We start from the raw sequence: 16,725 nt of genomic DNA, 5'->3' as shown, positions 1-16,725 counted from the left end.
TCCTCACACGGAAGCCAAATCTATGTAAGCACCGCCACTATTCGCATAAAATATTATGATCATCGTTCTATTTTGCTTAACGGAATAATCAAGCCACTATTCGGTTACACGCCAGGAGGGCCATTCAAATTTTAATCAAACGGACGGAAGGGTCACCAAGGCCATTCAGATTAATCAAACGCCGGGCGGCCAATCACATGAGTTGTGGTAGTCGGGGTTAGGATTTTCGTTACGTAATTTATTCAAGTGTCATACATTAATGACTCATAATAAATCCACTATATCACGCGTGCGGTCAATTACCTTATTGCACTAAGCCATAATATTTAGAAATATCTCAATTATATCTCATAACCACTTTCATACTTTCACGCCAATATATTATTGTACTACACCACACTCCGGCAAATATTCACCAATACTATGCTACCATATAGTAGCATCTCACATATATAATAATGGAGTATTTATACATTTATGTCTCTAAAACTATTCCATTTAATATATATATCCCAACATATATATGTTTTACACACTACTCACGTCAAATCTTAATTAGATAATGACAACTAGATTTATATCGCCTTCCACAAAGATTTCCACATTTAATTTGTCAATACCATTTACAACATAAAATATAGCACAATTATACAGTCTACAATCCACAATCAAAGCCCAATATATATATGTTTTACACACTACTCACGTCAAATCATAATTATATAATGAATATAAACAAACGTGTGAAAAACTAGAAAAGTCAACGTTTCCTAGTCAACGGTCAAAGTCAAAGTCAACCGTCAATGGTCAAAGGTGAACATGTCCTGGTCAAAGTCAACAGGTCTTGGTCAAAGTCAAACTGTCCTGGTCAAAGTCAACATGTCCTAGTCAAAGTCAACGTGTCCTAGTCAAAGGTCAACACATCATGGTCAAGGTCAAACTCAACATGTCATAGTCAAAGTCAAACCGTTGCTTCCATATTCGACAAGTTCATGGTCATAGCTATGGTTCATGGCTAAGGTCAATGCCAGCATGGCTCGTGGGCTCATAGGGTGATGGTTCGGGACCAATCGCCAAGCCCAAACCTTAAAACCAAAAGTCTAAACATTGGAAAACCCAAATAGATCTATTTTAAGTCTAACGGATCGCCCCAAACAATATTAGAACTGCCCCAAAAACTTTAGACTAAACCGCCTAAAACACAACCGAAGTTCGCCCAAAACAAACTCGTATAAACCGCCCAAGAAAAACTTAACCTAAACCGGGCCCAAACTAAACCAAATAAAATCGGGCCCAAACAAAACTACAAGATTTCGCCCAATCAAAACTAAAAAGTGGCCCCATCAACTAATAAAATCGGCCCATAGAAACAAATGAAATTCCGGCCCAACCAACTAAACAAGCTAGGCCCAAACAAAACAACACAAGGTCGGCCCAACCAAAACCAAAGGCTTTGGCCCAAGGCCCAAACCGATATTACTGTTCTTCTTCTTCACAGTTCTCTCCTCCAGAAGCCACCGGATTTTCCGGCCACCACTCCCATTCCATCAAGTCGGTTCGACTCCAACTGAAAAACCCACTAACATTAACAAAGCCAAAGACCCCAACTCTTAAATCCACCATCTTCTCCAAAACTAGATCTAAAATCGTGACCGCCATTAATGGATTCCCCCAAGCTTCCAACAGCCCCCATCAAACTCCCTACTACCCCCATACATCAAACCACCAACCCACAATACCACAAACACAGTTCAAACACGAAAATCACAATAAAAAACCAAATTCTCAGTATCACAGTAATGGCAGTAACGCCATTGACGAGTCTTGGGAGCTTCCACCAAGCTTCCCAAAGACCCATTCGGGAAATTTCATACTCTACACTACCCCACTTCAACCCATCATCACTCAACCAAATGAAACCAACCCAAAAAATGCCCAACCGCCGGGCCATTACGCTTCAAGCTTCATCGCCCTAACTCGATTCTCATCAGTCCAACACTCCACCACGGCCACCTAACCTCATTCAATCAACCAATCCACAACAAGCCTCAACGGTTTAATACAATCGACACCAAGTGTATAACCGAAAATAAATAAAATACAAACAAGTTACAAAACAGTATGGAACCATCGTTTATATACATGACCATTGTTTTTGTATTGGTAGGGCTCTCGCTTCCATTTGTGCCCAAATCAACCTTTCGACAGTTCAATCTCAAATATTCGGAGTTCAACAGATTTTAAACAGTTTTAATAACCATAGTTTTACCACTGACAGGACGAATATTAATACCAGAATACTTAACATATCTCGTGAGATAGAAACTAATCTACTCACCTGTATGAACAGCTCCTACGAATTTCTCCGAGTCCCAGCTGCCACTTCCACCCTCCAGAAATCCAGTTTTCATCTCTGCCTCCATTTTCATTATTTTATTATTCTCTGAACCCTATTTTCTAGAACAATGTGTTTATATACTTGGGTCCGAAACCCAAGCCCAACACAGACTCGAGCCCAAAACCAGGCCCACGTATCCCGAGTCCAATCCGACGAATTTTGAAAATAAATAATTAAATTAATTAATAAATAAATAGAAAAATACGTATTTAAAAATACGGGCATTACATTAGTGTTTTGTGAAAGGTTGATTTCCTATTTAGTCTCCTGATTTCTAGTAATCCCATGGGATGGGGATGGGAGAGGAAGAAAGACGAAGGATTTTGGGAAGGAAGAGGTACGGTGGGTTTTCTCGCCAGCTCGTTTTTATTTTTATTTTTTATCCGCAGTTTTGTTTTCTCCTGATTTATCGTAATTAGTCTGTACACGTGGACACTCTAGCTAGGCTTCCTCAATTAAGGAGGGGAGAACTATAATATATACTAGATTTTGGACCCGGACCTACGCCCGGGATCTATTAAATATTTTGTGGGCTGAAACCAATTTCTAATTCCCATTATTTATTTTTTGAGATCAGTTCAATGCAGTTGCATCCAGTTTCTGATTGATCGTTAATTATTCTTTTCGGTTAGTTCAATACATTTGCATCAAATTCCCAATTTTCTATTAATTGTTTTTTGAGGTCAGTTCAATGCATTTGCATCAAGTTTCTGATTTCCCGTTAATTATTCTGTGAGATTAGTTTAATGTATTTGCATCAAGTTTTCGATTTCTCGTGTTTATTATTTGATAAAGTTGCATTTGCATCTAGTTTCCGATTTCCCGTTAATTATTGTTTGAGGTTAGTTCAATGAGTTTGCATCTAGTTTCCGATTTCCCGTTAATTATTTCTTGAGGTTTTGCATCCAGTATATTTTTTGAGATTAGTTCAATGCAGTTGCATCCGGTTTTCGATTTTCCGTTAATTATTTTTTAAGATTAGTTCCACGCATTTGCATTATGTTCCCAATTTATAATTAATTTTTCTTTGAGGTTAGTTCAATACAGTTGCATCCAGTTTTCGATTTCCCGTTAATTTAATCTTTGAGGGTTAGCTCAATACATTTGCATCCAGTTTCTGATTTTCCGACAATTCTTTTTTGATGTTAGTTTGATGTATTTGTATCCAAGTTTTGATTTTCTGTTAATTATTTTTTGAGATTAGTTTAATGCAGTTGTATCAATATTCTGATTTTCTGTTAATTATTTTTTGAGATTAGTTCGATGCATTTGCATCCAGTTTTCCGTTCCCCATTAATTGTTTTTTGTCGTTAATTTCATTCAATATTATATATATTTTAAAATATTTGTCATTATTGCTTTTCCGTTATTTTTTTTTTCATTTTCTATTATATATTTTGTATAATTATTTTTAACTATATTTTGAAGCCATGTTAAGGATATATTCGAAATAAGTCGGTGTTTTATCATAGATACTAAAATTGTATGATTTGTAATAGGAAATTAGTTTATACAAATCACCTATTTTTTAGCAATTTTTTTTTATTTGATCAAATATAAATTAGTTTTTACTAATCACCTATTTTTTAGCAATTTTTTTTATTTGATCAAATATATAAAAATTGGAACACTAAAAGTGTTTGATTCGTATTTCTACAAATCACCTATTTTTTTAGTATTTTTTTTTATTTGATCAAATATATAAGAATTGGAAATACACTCAAACTCTCCAAATATAAGAATTAGAAATACACTCAAACTCTTCAAAGATCTTTCATATTAGAGTGCCACATAAAATAGAAAAAAAAAAGAAAAGCTAACTCTCATATTAGAGTGCCCACTAAACTAGGTTTAAAACCCTAATTCCGGTTTTTATTAGCTTAAAACCCATTGACTTTATTAATTACACCTAAAGCCCACCTGATTTTTGAAATGTGAAATAAAGGTTCCAACCCGGTAAATTTCGAAGTTTAAGTCTTTTCTTTGTGTTTCATTTATTTAAAATGCCCATTTTACCCTTTTAAGTTTTTCCTCACAAACACCTCTCTTCTCAAAATATATCTTCATCACCACACTCCAACATACACTAGCTGCCGACCCCAACAGATCTCCCACAATCAAAGTAATCACTTTGCCTCTCTATCTTCTTTTCTCCCCACTCTCTTTTTTTCCTCTAATCGTTCTAAAAAAATGAGTGTTTTTATTATTTATGATTTTGGGTTTTAAAATAACCTTTGAAATTTGGTATTGATTGACTTTTTGGATTTCATTACAAATGAAGCATTTTCCCTTTATGTAGATTAGTTTTATTGCATACTCCTGTGATTTCAAGCGGTTGCTATATATATATATATATATTGATTGTTTAATTTAATATCTGATTTTCTTTACTTTGAATTATTGATATTGTTACTACATACTTTATAAAGTTATACGTTGAATACATTGTGTAATATTCTAATTGTGTTTTCAAGGTCATTTAACTCATATTGTTTTTGGCACTTGAATAACAATGTTGGTTATGTTATACAGAAAGATAACAAATTGAGAAAATATGTTGTGAAGCTATTTTCTGATTGTGCTTATATAGTTTCTCATCATGAATTTTTGCCTTGTGCTGAAAAGTTGAAGAAACATGGCGGTTTTCCTGTGCAAAGGTTTTTGACAGATATTAGATTGGAAAATTGGGCAAATGCATACTTTCACAGTGCTAGATATGGTAAGATACATGTGCTCGACACTAACTGATCGAATGTTTCAATGAATGATATGGATCACTAAAGAGCGCTTCCTGCCTATTATTCCTATGCTTTTTGGAATCATGGAAAAGATGATAGAAATGACTTGGAACAGATTGGAGGAGTCTATGAAATGGAATTCCGTTTTATGTCCAAAATGGAGATAGTAATCTTGGTTAGTAAGGTTGAAGCTATAAGGACTTTGATGGTGGTTAGATCAAATGAAAATCAGTTTCTAGTTCATAGCGACGTCATTCATTCAGTTGATTTAATGAATAGATCATGTACTTGTAACTATTAGCGTGTCGATAATTTCCCTTGCATACATGTTATCGCTTGTATTGGTAGTAAGGGTGATTCCTTTTATAGCTACATTGATGAAGGATATACAAATGATCGTGATTCAGGGCAATGTTACTCACATTCTATCAGACTAGTTTCGAATGGTTCTATGCCAAGACATATGCTTGATTTTCCTACGGTTTATCCGTGTAGTCCGAAGATTGGTCCTGGTAGACTCAAGAAGAAAAAAATTGAAAGCACCGGTGTGATTCGTTAGTCCGCGAGGATCGGGTTTTGATGTTCTCGGCAAACCATATTTTTTGTTATCTTAATTGAGATTTTTAAGTATGGTCTTTGACATTTTATTAATGAGAAATTGATACTCATTGTATTCTTTTTATTGAATGTTAGATACTCATTTTTGAGATTATTCGTTAGTTTTTTTTTCATTTGTTATAATGGAATTTATATCCTGTGAAATTATTTGTGTTGCAATTGTAATTAAGAGTGCAACATTCATGTTGCAGATCATAATTGATAGTGCAACATTCATTGCGATCGTAATTGAGAGTTCAACATTCATGTTGTAGTAAGAATTGATAGTGCAACATTTTATTGAGAATGCAACATTCATGTTTGCGGTCGTGAGAGAGTAAAACATTCTAATTAACAAATTGCAATATTCATGTTGCGGTGAATGATTGAGAGTGTAACATTCTAATTGAAAGTGTAACATTCATGTTGCGGTTGTAATTGAAGGTGCAACATCCATATTGCAGTGGGATGTTGTACAAGAACCATGCATGAGACTTACTTTTGATGTAATGCATGAGACTTAATGCTAGAACTATCGTAAAGACTTAATGCTATATACACATAAACAAATCTTGGTGGATTTGAACCACCATCCTCTTGGGATTCTTCTCCCAAGCATTTCTACCTTTTGAGCTAAAGATCCATTCTTTTATGTTAACTTCATCACGATAATACTTATAGTACATTTGAATCAAAAGTACTAAGTGCACTTTCTATTGTGTATAACCATTAAGTTCTTTAACATTCATATATATGAGTACATGTAATCTCAATTATTTGATGTCAATGTAAGCTGCAACATCCATGTTGCATTAGAGGTGACAAAGGCAACATCCATATTGCAGTGGTAATCGACAAATTGTAACATTCATGTTGCGTGGGTTGTTGCAAGAGTAATTGATTGCAATATTCATGTTAAAAGATTAGTTGACAATGGTTGTTCGCAAGTAGTAATTGATTATGCAACATTCATGTTGTAATGATAATTGATGCTGCAACATCCATGTTGTAATATGAGTTGACTGTGGTTGTTAGAATGGTAATTGATTGTGCTACATCCATGTTGCAATGGTAATTGACGTATAGTGTAACACTCATGTTGCAGTAGGAGTTGACAATTGAAAACAACATGTAAAATCAAACAACAAGCATCAACATTTAAGCTTCATGTTCATTTAAGCAAAAAGCAAGTTCATTAAACCAAAACACAAAATACGACTAAAATTATATATATATATATATATATATATGGAAATTTTAAATTTAGTTTCTCACTTTTGTAATAGTTGGTTGTTTTTTGTTTCGAGTAGATCTCGGTTTTTAATGTACAAAATCGGTGGAATCGCCATTAATTTCAAATTTTAAATTTCCATGTTACACTTTTCATACTTTCAGTTTAATTTGGAGGAACTAGGGTTTGTTTTTTTGTTTTCAAACTATTTAGATTTCTGTTTGGGGAAGATGGGGTGAGGGACAAATTTGTAATATTACCAAAAAATTGACTGGGTGGGCTTTTAACATAATTACAAAAGTCTATGTCTTTTATCCGAAATTAAATTAGAATGGTGGGCTTCAGGCCCAATCTCTGTAGAGTGCCACATAGGAGAGAGAAAATCTTTCTTTAAAGGTCTCTGCTTTAGTATATAGACTAGATTTTGGACCCGGGCATACGCCCGGGATCTATTAAATATTTTGTGTGCTTAAAAGGCTTTACAAAATATCACATACAAATTTTCGAATCAGAATATATTTTTATTGAAAATAAACCAAAATACGTTAATGAGCAGCGATTATAGTGTATAAGTACTTGGGAACTAAGGGATCAAATTGAAATAGTCTCTTCACTTTGTGGTTTAGGATATTAATCCATAATTTTTAAATATAATTATCTCAAACTTGATCTAGCTTGTATAATAATTTTATTATATTTATGATAATTTAGTGGCAAATTTTCGAATCAGAATAGATTTTTATTAAAAATAAATCGAAATACGTTAATGAGCAGCGATTATGGTGCATAAGTACTTGGAAACTAAGGGATTGAATTGAGATAACCTCTTCACTTTGTGGTTTAGGATATTAATCCGTAATTTTCAAATAGAATTATCTTAAACTCGATCTAACTTGTATAATAGTTTTCTTAGATTTATGGTGAGTTAGTGGCAAATTTTCGAATCAGGCTATATTTTTATTGAAAATAAGCGAAATCGTAAATGAGCAAATGATTATGGTGTATGTATAACTTGGAAACTAAGGGATCAAATTGAGATAGCTTCTTCACTTTGTGGTTTAGGATATTAATCCGTAATTTTCAGATGGAATTATCTTAAAATCGATCTAGCTTGTATAATAGTTTTATTAGATTTATGGTGATTTAGCGGTAAATCATTACCATTTCTAGCTTTACGCATACTAATGTGTACAAATCTCTAAAACATATTGATTGTTTCCATATCCTCAAAGAATACACTACTCCCACTTGAAAAGATTTATCACATGAACGTGTCCTACAAACGGGTGTCGTTATATTAAATTATTCTAAAAAATATTAGCAGCTATGCATAGCTATATATGAGATATGAAAATTATATTAATTACTCATTTAAATTTATTGCACCACTTTCTATAAAAAGGAAGCATCAAACCTTGATAAAATTCATCGACTTCTTTTTATTGTTAGGTTTAACAATAGAAGTTTGATTGAAGTTTTGTGAGAATATCCATTGTGGCGAAGATAATATTGAAGTTACTTGAATAGCAAGACATTTCCAATCACAATAAAAGAATTAAGATAAACACTACTTAAATGCAAAACTATATTTGTCGAGATATTTATTTCCCCTACATATAATATAAATATGTTTTAGGGTTATTAGTTCAATGCATTTGCATCAATTTTTTTTATTTTTGAGGTTAGTTTAATGTAATACGTTGCATCCAGTTTTCAATTTCTCATTAATTATTCTTTGAGGTTAATTCAATGCAGTTGCATCAAGTTTCCGATTTCCCATTAATTATTATTTGAGATTAGTTCAATTGCAATTGCATCTATTTTATGATTTTCCGTTAGTTATTCATTAAAGTTAATTCAAAGACTTTTGCATCCAGGTTTTCAATGTTTCGTTAATTAGTATTTGAGATTAGTTCATTGCATTTGCATCCAAGTTCCAATCTCTCGGTTAATTACTCTTTAAGGTTAGTTCAATACATCTCAAGATCCGGTTTCTGATTTCCGTCAATTATTTTTCTAGGTTAGTTCGATAGTTTACAATTTCTATACACAGTTTGCATACATGTAAAGAGTCTGCTTTTATAAACTCACTTTCATTTTGGGTTCATAATTACTCATCGTATTTATGCTTTGAGGTAAGTGCGATCATGCTTACATCCGACTTCGATTTCCGGTTAACTATTTTTGAGGTTATTTCAATGCATTTGCATCCAATTTCTGATTTTCCATTAGTTAATCTCGATTTTAGTTTAATGTAGTTGCACCCAGTTGTTGGTTTTCCGTTAATTATTTTTTGAGGTTAGTTCAATGCAATTTCATCAAATTTCCGATTTTATGTTAATTGTTATTTGAGGTTAGTTCAATGCATTTGCATCTAGTTTTCGATTTCCCGTTAATTATTTTTTGAGGTTAGTTCAATGCAATTACATCAAATTTATCATTTCCCGTTAATTATTTATTTAGGTTAGTTCAATGCAGTTTCATCCATTTTTCAATGTTTCGTTAATTAGTCTTTGAGATTAATTAGTTCATTGCATTTGGGTCCATTTTCCGATTTCCCATTAATAACTCTTTAAGGTTAGTTTAATACATCGCATCTAGATTTAGTCTCGATTATTTATGCTTTGAGGTTAGTTTGATGCAATTATATTCGGTTTTTCGATTTTCCGCTAATTATTCTTTGAGATTATTTCAATGCATTTGCATTTAGTTTCGATTTCCCACCAATTATTCTATGAGGTTAGTTCAATGCAAATTGCATTCGTTTTTGATTTTATGTTAATTTTTTTGAGTTTAGTTCAATGCATTTTACATCCGGTTTCGATTTCCCATTAATTATTATCCATACAGGTTTGTTTGATGTATTTGCATATTGTTTTCGATTTCCGTTAGTTATCGACGTTAGTTTAATGCAATTGCATCCCGGTTTCGATTTTTAGTTAATTACTTTTTGAGTTTAGTTTATTGCATTTGCATAAAGTTTCCGATTTTTACATTAATTACTCTTTGAGCTTAGTTATGTATTTGAATCTAGATTCGATTTCCTTTTAATTATCCAATGTGGTGTGTAATACCAACTTCTATCGATCTATCTATAGTGTATTTACAAACATGACATAAAAAGTAAATTATGCTTGATTTACTATGTGAGATCATCGAAGATTATCCAGTTCGATTTCCCATTAATTATTTTTAAATTATGCATGACTTACTATGTGGAATCTTCAAAGATTATCTACTTAACGGTGTTGTTATATTAATTATTTTGAAAAAAAATATTTACAAATATGCATAACTATTATATATTAATATTATATTGATCACTCAACCAAATTTCTTATAACGTGAAAATCTCACTCTCCATTTAAAAAAAAGAACACACTTTTGATAAATCTTTCAACTTCATTTTGTTGTTTATAATTAATAAAATAAGTTTGATTGAAATTTTGTGAGATTGCTTAATAAGGTGAAATTCATATATATTGAAGCTACTTGAATAGTAAGGAGTTCTCAATCATACGGAAAGAGATAAGATAAACACCATTTTAAATGCAAAACTATACTTATTGAAACATTCCCACAACATATAACCCAATTATGTTTTGAGATTAGTTCAATGCATTTGCATTAATTTTATTTTTTGAGATTATTTCATCTAAGTTCCACCCCATTTGTTAAGATTTTTGAGGTCCTCGATTTGCATCCCCATTAATTATTTTTTAAGATTAGTTAACGATTTGTATCATGTTTCCAATTTATAATTAATTTTTGCATCGAGGTTAGTTCAATTATTGTTTGCATCCAGTTCGATTTTTCCGTTAATTTAATAATTTTGAGGGTTAGTTCAATGTATTTGCATCCAGATTTTCGATTTTTCGACAATTATTTTTTTATGTTAGTTTGATATATTTGCATCCAATTTTTTATTTTCCTTTAATTATTATTTGAGGTTAGTTTAATGCGGTTGTATCCATATTCCAATTTTCTATTAATTACTTTTCCATTAAATTACTTTTAAGATTAGTTTAATACTTGCATTTGCATCCAATTTTCAATTTCATTAATTAAATATTATTTGAGGTTAGTTCGATGCATTTATATCCAGTTTTCGGTTCCCCATTAATTGTTTTTTACGTTAGTTTCATTCAAGATTATATATTTTTTAAAATCTTTGTCATTATTGCTTTTGTTGTTTTTTTTTTTTTTTTCTATTATATATTTTGTGATGTTATTTTTGTATAATTGTTTTTTAACTATGTTTTGAGGCTGTATTAAGGATATATTCAAATAAGTCGTTGTTTTATCATAAACACTAAAATTGTATGATTTGTAATAGGGAATTAGTTTTACAAATCACATATTTTTAGCAATTTTTTTTATTTGATTAAATATATAAGAATTGGAACACTAAAAGTGTTTGATTAAGTAATAGGAAATTATTTTTTACAAATCACCTATTTTTTAGCAATTTTATTATTTTATCAATTATATAAAAATTGAAAATACACTTAAACTCTCCAAATATAAAAATTAGAAATATCTTCTCCAAACTCTCCAAACTGAAAGAGGTTATTGAAAATAACTATGGAATTAAACTATTTTAAAAAATTATCTTTCCTATTATAGTGCCACAGGAAAGAGAAAAGAAAAACTAACTCTCATATTAGATATATACATAGTAGAGTAGATATATATATATATATATTAGTATTAGTATTAGTATATAGATAGTAGATAGTAGATAGTAGATAGTAGATATAAAGATAAAGATAATCCCTCGGGCCTTAACATTTTGGAGTCGAACAAAGGGCCTTGGACCATTGCCGAAACACGTGTAAGTATTATGAGTACGTGGCATTAAGTAAGGACGAGACCATCAAAATACCGGTATTCATTCTTCTTCATAATGGCGTGTTTGCTGTGAAGAACACGATTGTTCATCTGACTTTTCACTCTACAAACACATTGATTTGCCCAAGGTTCGTTTCTAAAGTGTTTAATATATTTTATTTAGTCATCTGAAAAGTAATTTTATTTCTCTTTCTTGTTGCTTTAAATGAGGCTGCCCCAGGAAGTGTTAAGTCTGTGTTCTTGGGAGCAACGTCTAGATTCTTCAGGGGTATTGTCGTTTTCATATTACATCACTTGGTGAAAGCAATGATGGTGATCCCGAGTTACTTGTTTTCATCCCGTAAGTGACCCCATCTTATGTTATACTTCAACAAGGTTTTGCACTGTACAAAGCAAATGTTAAATAGTCCAAAGGGATTAGTGATTTTGGTCAGTTGGTCATGTATTGCTAAAAGGATTTCCTATGAAATCAAGATGCAATAGTTCACCAAGTCAGATGGATAGCCTAAGATAATTGTGGTTATTTCCGACCAACATCCAATTTGGTGTCCACAATAGCAAGTCCTGATTAGTCACCTCACTGGCTAGGCGTTGAAGGATGGGGTGTTGGAGAAGTGGTGACAAACATTTGAGGACTTTAAGGAAAACATTTGTATCACGCCCAGGGGGAAAAAACCAAAAAACAAAACGAAACATAATCGTAGGCTTACAGCTTACAGAGACAACACCGCCCATCACAATTATTAAGGGCAACTTTAAAACTGAATTCATCTGAGAATATTGGCGATTTCGTACTATTTTTATTTGTTTAAGTTTGGGGTTTACATGATTAACAAAATTATGTTGGTAACTTGCTTTTTCTTTTTCTTTTTTCAATTTTTGTTTTTTCTAGTCTGTCAAATGTAAATGCAAATGTTAGTGCCCAGATATGACTCTGTCAAGTGAAAGTCCCAGCAGTTTTCCTTTGCTGGGAGACTTCTAATTTCTGAACCTCTTTTATTTCTTCTGGTTTATGCACTATTGATTTGGAAGTTCTCGAGTAAAGTTCTTGTTTTGAATGTTGCAACGGACTGGAAATATAGGTTTACATCAGATGTGAAGATCAAAAGTATTTCAGTTGTTGGTGGTGATACTGGAACAAGTCCTGCTAAGATGAGAGCGTAAGTTCAATTTTCACCATATCTCATAGTCTTTTGATGTGGTCTCTGATTTATGTTAGTAGATGCACTAAAAATCCTAGGCTAAAAAGATGGAAAAGGGCAATAAAAAAATTTGAATGTGTTCTTTCGGTCATTGTTCCAACAACGTCTGACAGTATACCAATATGTTTACTTTGAATGATAGCTTCATCAACCGAGATGGAATTGATTTTTCAGATGCTCAAAGCATGCGACCTGTTCAGGTATTATCCTGTAATGATGTTTATGCACGTAGTCACCTCTAATGCACTAAAACATTGTTTGCCTTTAGGAGTGGGAGTTGGCAGAAAATTTGCATGGAGTCTTAGAATATCAAACAAGGTATGTGCTGATTTATTACCCCTATTTGATATCCCACCTTTTGTTGTTTATGAATTACTCTTAACTAATGTGTTCAGATTCTAGCTGAAAGTATTCTAAAGTATGAACAAGTGCATGTTCAAACTTTTTACTTAGCTTCAGAGTGAATGCCATGATAGTGTTATTCCAAGTGTTGGTTTCAGCAGCACGAATCTAATCCACCAATAAACTTTAGATAGAAGTAAATTAATGGTATCTGTTACAATACAGCTTGACTATTTTCCATAGCCTCAATCATCTTACTTCTGTACAAGATAGGGATGCATTTTGGTAATATGCGAATGAGACCTGTGGAAGTCAAATCTGTTGTCTGGTTTAAAAAATAAAACTGAAATCAAGGTCCATCAATGTGAGCTTTTCCAGAGACCCGAAAACACAAATAGTGTTTGCATCCCCCTATTCTTTTCTTTTTTCCCTGAGCAGGTCAAAATACTAAAACTGGGGTGGTACACTGGTGGTACTGTATTCACATCCATGCTGTTAAAAATTATTCTGAGTTGATATAATTAGCTATTTATGAGCAAGTACTGAATGTGCAACTACTGGTATTAATGTTGTATTACTGTATACTAGCAACTATATGTGTCATGAGATATAGATCTTTTCATGCTTATCATAAATAGGAGATTTATGACTGGTAATAAGTCCTAGTATCGGGGATTTGATCTGGTGAAATGACTGGTAATTATGGAAGTTGCATGCATACGTAGTCTGGTTTTTATTAGTCCAATTGTGTTAGCTCCTTGCAGAGTGTACTCTTTAACTTCTTTTTTTTTAAATATTAATCCTGCCCGCACACATAGTCTGGTTGCATGTATACGGAGTTTAAACTGTTGGAATGTTGGTCAGTTGTGGATCATTAAGTGCACTAGTATTCTCATTAGATATATTGAAATCTCAGTTATTCAGAGGACCTCCAAACAGAATTGTGTGCTATGTTTAAGAAAAATTAATGCTAAGTTACATGGTAATCCTCATTAGATTCCATAGCATTTTATACAACATCCACATACTGTTCCAGTCCCTCAATATAATAATCTGGTATACATAGGTCTTTATAATGACCCGAGTGGACTGAAGAGAGAGATTAGCTTGTAAGGACAAAAGAATGTGGCTGTTGTTTGAAGTTATTGTTATCAGTTTCTATAAAAAATAGTATCTTTTTGAAAGATCTATTCTAATTATCTGGTATACATAGCCACATAGGTGATAGGTCTTTATAATGACTAGAGTGGACGAAGAGAGAGATCAACTTATAAGGGACAAAAGAATGTGGCTTTTGATTGAATTTAGTGCTATCCATTTCTATGAAAAATTGTATCTTTTTGAAAGAATATGTATGATCTTGTGATGGTGAAGTGGTGATACTTTGCTTAAATTCTTCTGTTCTAAACTGATTTTTCTAATTAGTAGTTAATCCATATGGCCTATGAGATCATTAATGTGTGGGAAACTGAAAATTAATCATGGTTTCTCAACCTCTTTATGTAAGGGGCAGTTGGTTCAATATGTTTATAACCTAAGTCACATTGACACATACATGTGTCGGTGTCCGACACGGGACCTATATGAAGAGGACACAGGGACACGACTAATTAAAATGAAAATTATTACTATTTGTTTAGTTAGACAACTAATTCTTGAGCTCAAGACCTTACAAAGCGCTTCCTTACAAATAAATAACTATTAAAGTGGCGTATCATGGAGTTGTAACTATGTTAATAGATTATTTTCTTGGTCGTTTAGAATATAGAAGAAACCCTTGTTTGAAAATGGATGCACAGCGAGTCCACGTGTCTGAGTGTCCATGTTGCATAGTTTAGAACTACTGATTGTTTTCCATAACAGGTATTCTAAGTTCCAAGGTGTGGGCAATCTCACTTTGCATTTCCCTGACAATTTTGGTGCTGACACAACTCAGATACTATACATTGGCTTGAAGGGTGAAGCAACCCAGGTATTTCGATGGATCAAGCTATTTCGTTATTTATAAATTTCAATGTACTGAAGTAGTGGTTCTGATGACATTCTTGTGCTTGCAATTAACAGTTGAAGAGGGATGTTGTTGCAACAATTGTTTATGAAGTTAGGCCTAATCCATCTGATCACAAGTAAGTTTTGTGTGCACCGCATGCCTAGTAGCTTGTTAATTGCTTTCTTTGCACCTTGATTTCTTGAACTGCTTGTCTATGCTTCTTGATGCTCAAACTACTAATCACATCTATAATGCTGTGCATACCATTGATATATAATTTATCCTTTTTGTTTCCACTCAGTTATATATCAGTGAGTCTTGTGTCAAATGGTATACCAACTTGCCTCTGAGCTGGAACTGTATAGATCAACTATAGAGAGATACTTTCTGAAACCAACCCCCCCAACACACACACACAGACTGAGGTTCTTTTGTTGAAACTACACGTTCAAGTTCTTGACTCTTGCTGATGGGCATCGTAGTTATCTTCAAAAACTCTTGACTTGATAGTTTAGCTTGCGTAAGCTTTTCAGAGCTATGCCTGTTAAGGTTTTAGCAGAAAACATTTTTCATGAAAGTATCTGTACATTTAAACAAGCTCAATGCCCTGGTAGTTTCGTTAGTTCTTATGACAGAATTTATCTTTACACATAATTTACAAACTCTAAACATCTCATTTTGCAACATTTTGTCAATTATTATTTGACATGTGGCACAGGACCCGAGCTGAAAGTGGTGGTAGCCTTTCACATGTGGAGTAAGGAATTTACGTATATGAGTTGCTTACCTAACATGGCTTATGAGTCGGAGTTAAGTTTCATTAATTTATGTACGTTTGAAATGTAAACCCGACCGACCAATTACATAAATGTCCCTAGGTTTGCTATGTAATTTACGAAAATACCCTTAACGAGAATTTGAGTCTTTACACTAAGTGTTTGCTTTCTAATGCCAATCTTGGCAAAGAGTTCTGGGCAGATGCAGTCGAACGAACGAGAACTTCTTATCTAACGTAAGTCGAGAAGAATCTCGACGCTACGAATTTGGTCTCAGGAAATTTTTCCTCTAACTACTGTTAACAGAGCTACAAACCATTTCTAGCACTATACCTCACGTCAACACCAATCATATCACTTTCAATTTACAACTACCACAATTCCACACCCTTCCATTTACATTAATTCTAGCAATATTTACTGTTGTATTCCTTATCAATCGTTCATTACTCAATCTACTCTTAAACAATTATAAACCGACATGAACTGCTCAAAAATAGAGTGGATAATCAAAAATTCTTACCAAGTCAATAAGAATCACTCCTTTAGCTTTCTTCTCCACAAATTTGCTAAGCCATATCCCTCCAATTAGCTACTGCC

The 16,725-nt window shown here is 32.8% G+C and overlaps 1 pseudogene across 1 annotated transcript; it reads left to right on the top strand.

The window, feature by feature from the left end:
- Positions 1 to 2,683: 2,683 nt before the first annotated feature.
- LOC147491679 (uncharacterized) lies at positions 2,684 to 16,283 on the top strand (annotated as a pseudogene). The gene is made up of 9 exons (XR_015199423.1): positions 2,684 to 2,740; positions 4,931 to 5,117; positions 12,036 to 12,155; positions 12,898 to 12,975; positions 13,160 to 13,217; positions 13,286 to 13,335; positions 15,223 to 15,331; positions 15,424 to 15,485; positions 16,068 to 16,283. The product of XR_015199423.1 is annotated as an uncharacterized LOC147491679 (transcript).
- The last annotated feature ends 442 nt before the right edge of the window (positions 16,284 to 16,725 follow it).

The sequence above is a fragment of the Coptis chinensis genome, chromosome 6 (genome assembly GCF_015680905.1).
Source record: "Coptis chinensis isolate HL-2020 chromosome 6, ASM1568090v1, whole genome shotgun sequence".
Lineage (NCBI taxonomy): Eukaryota > Viridiplantae > Streptophyta > Magnoliopsida > Ranunculales > Ranunculaceae > Coptis > Coptis chinensis.
This window is presented reverse-complemented; position numbering and strand designations above follow the sequence as displayed.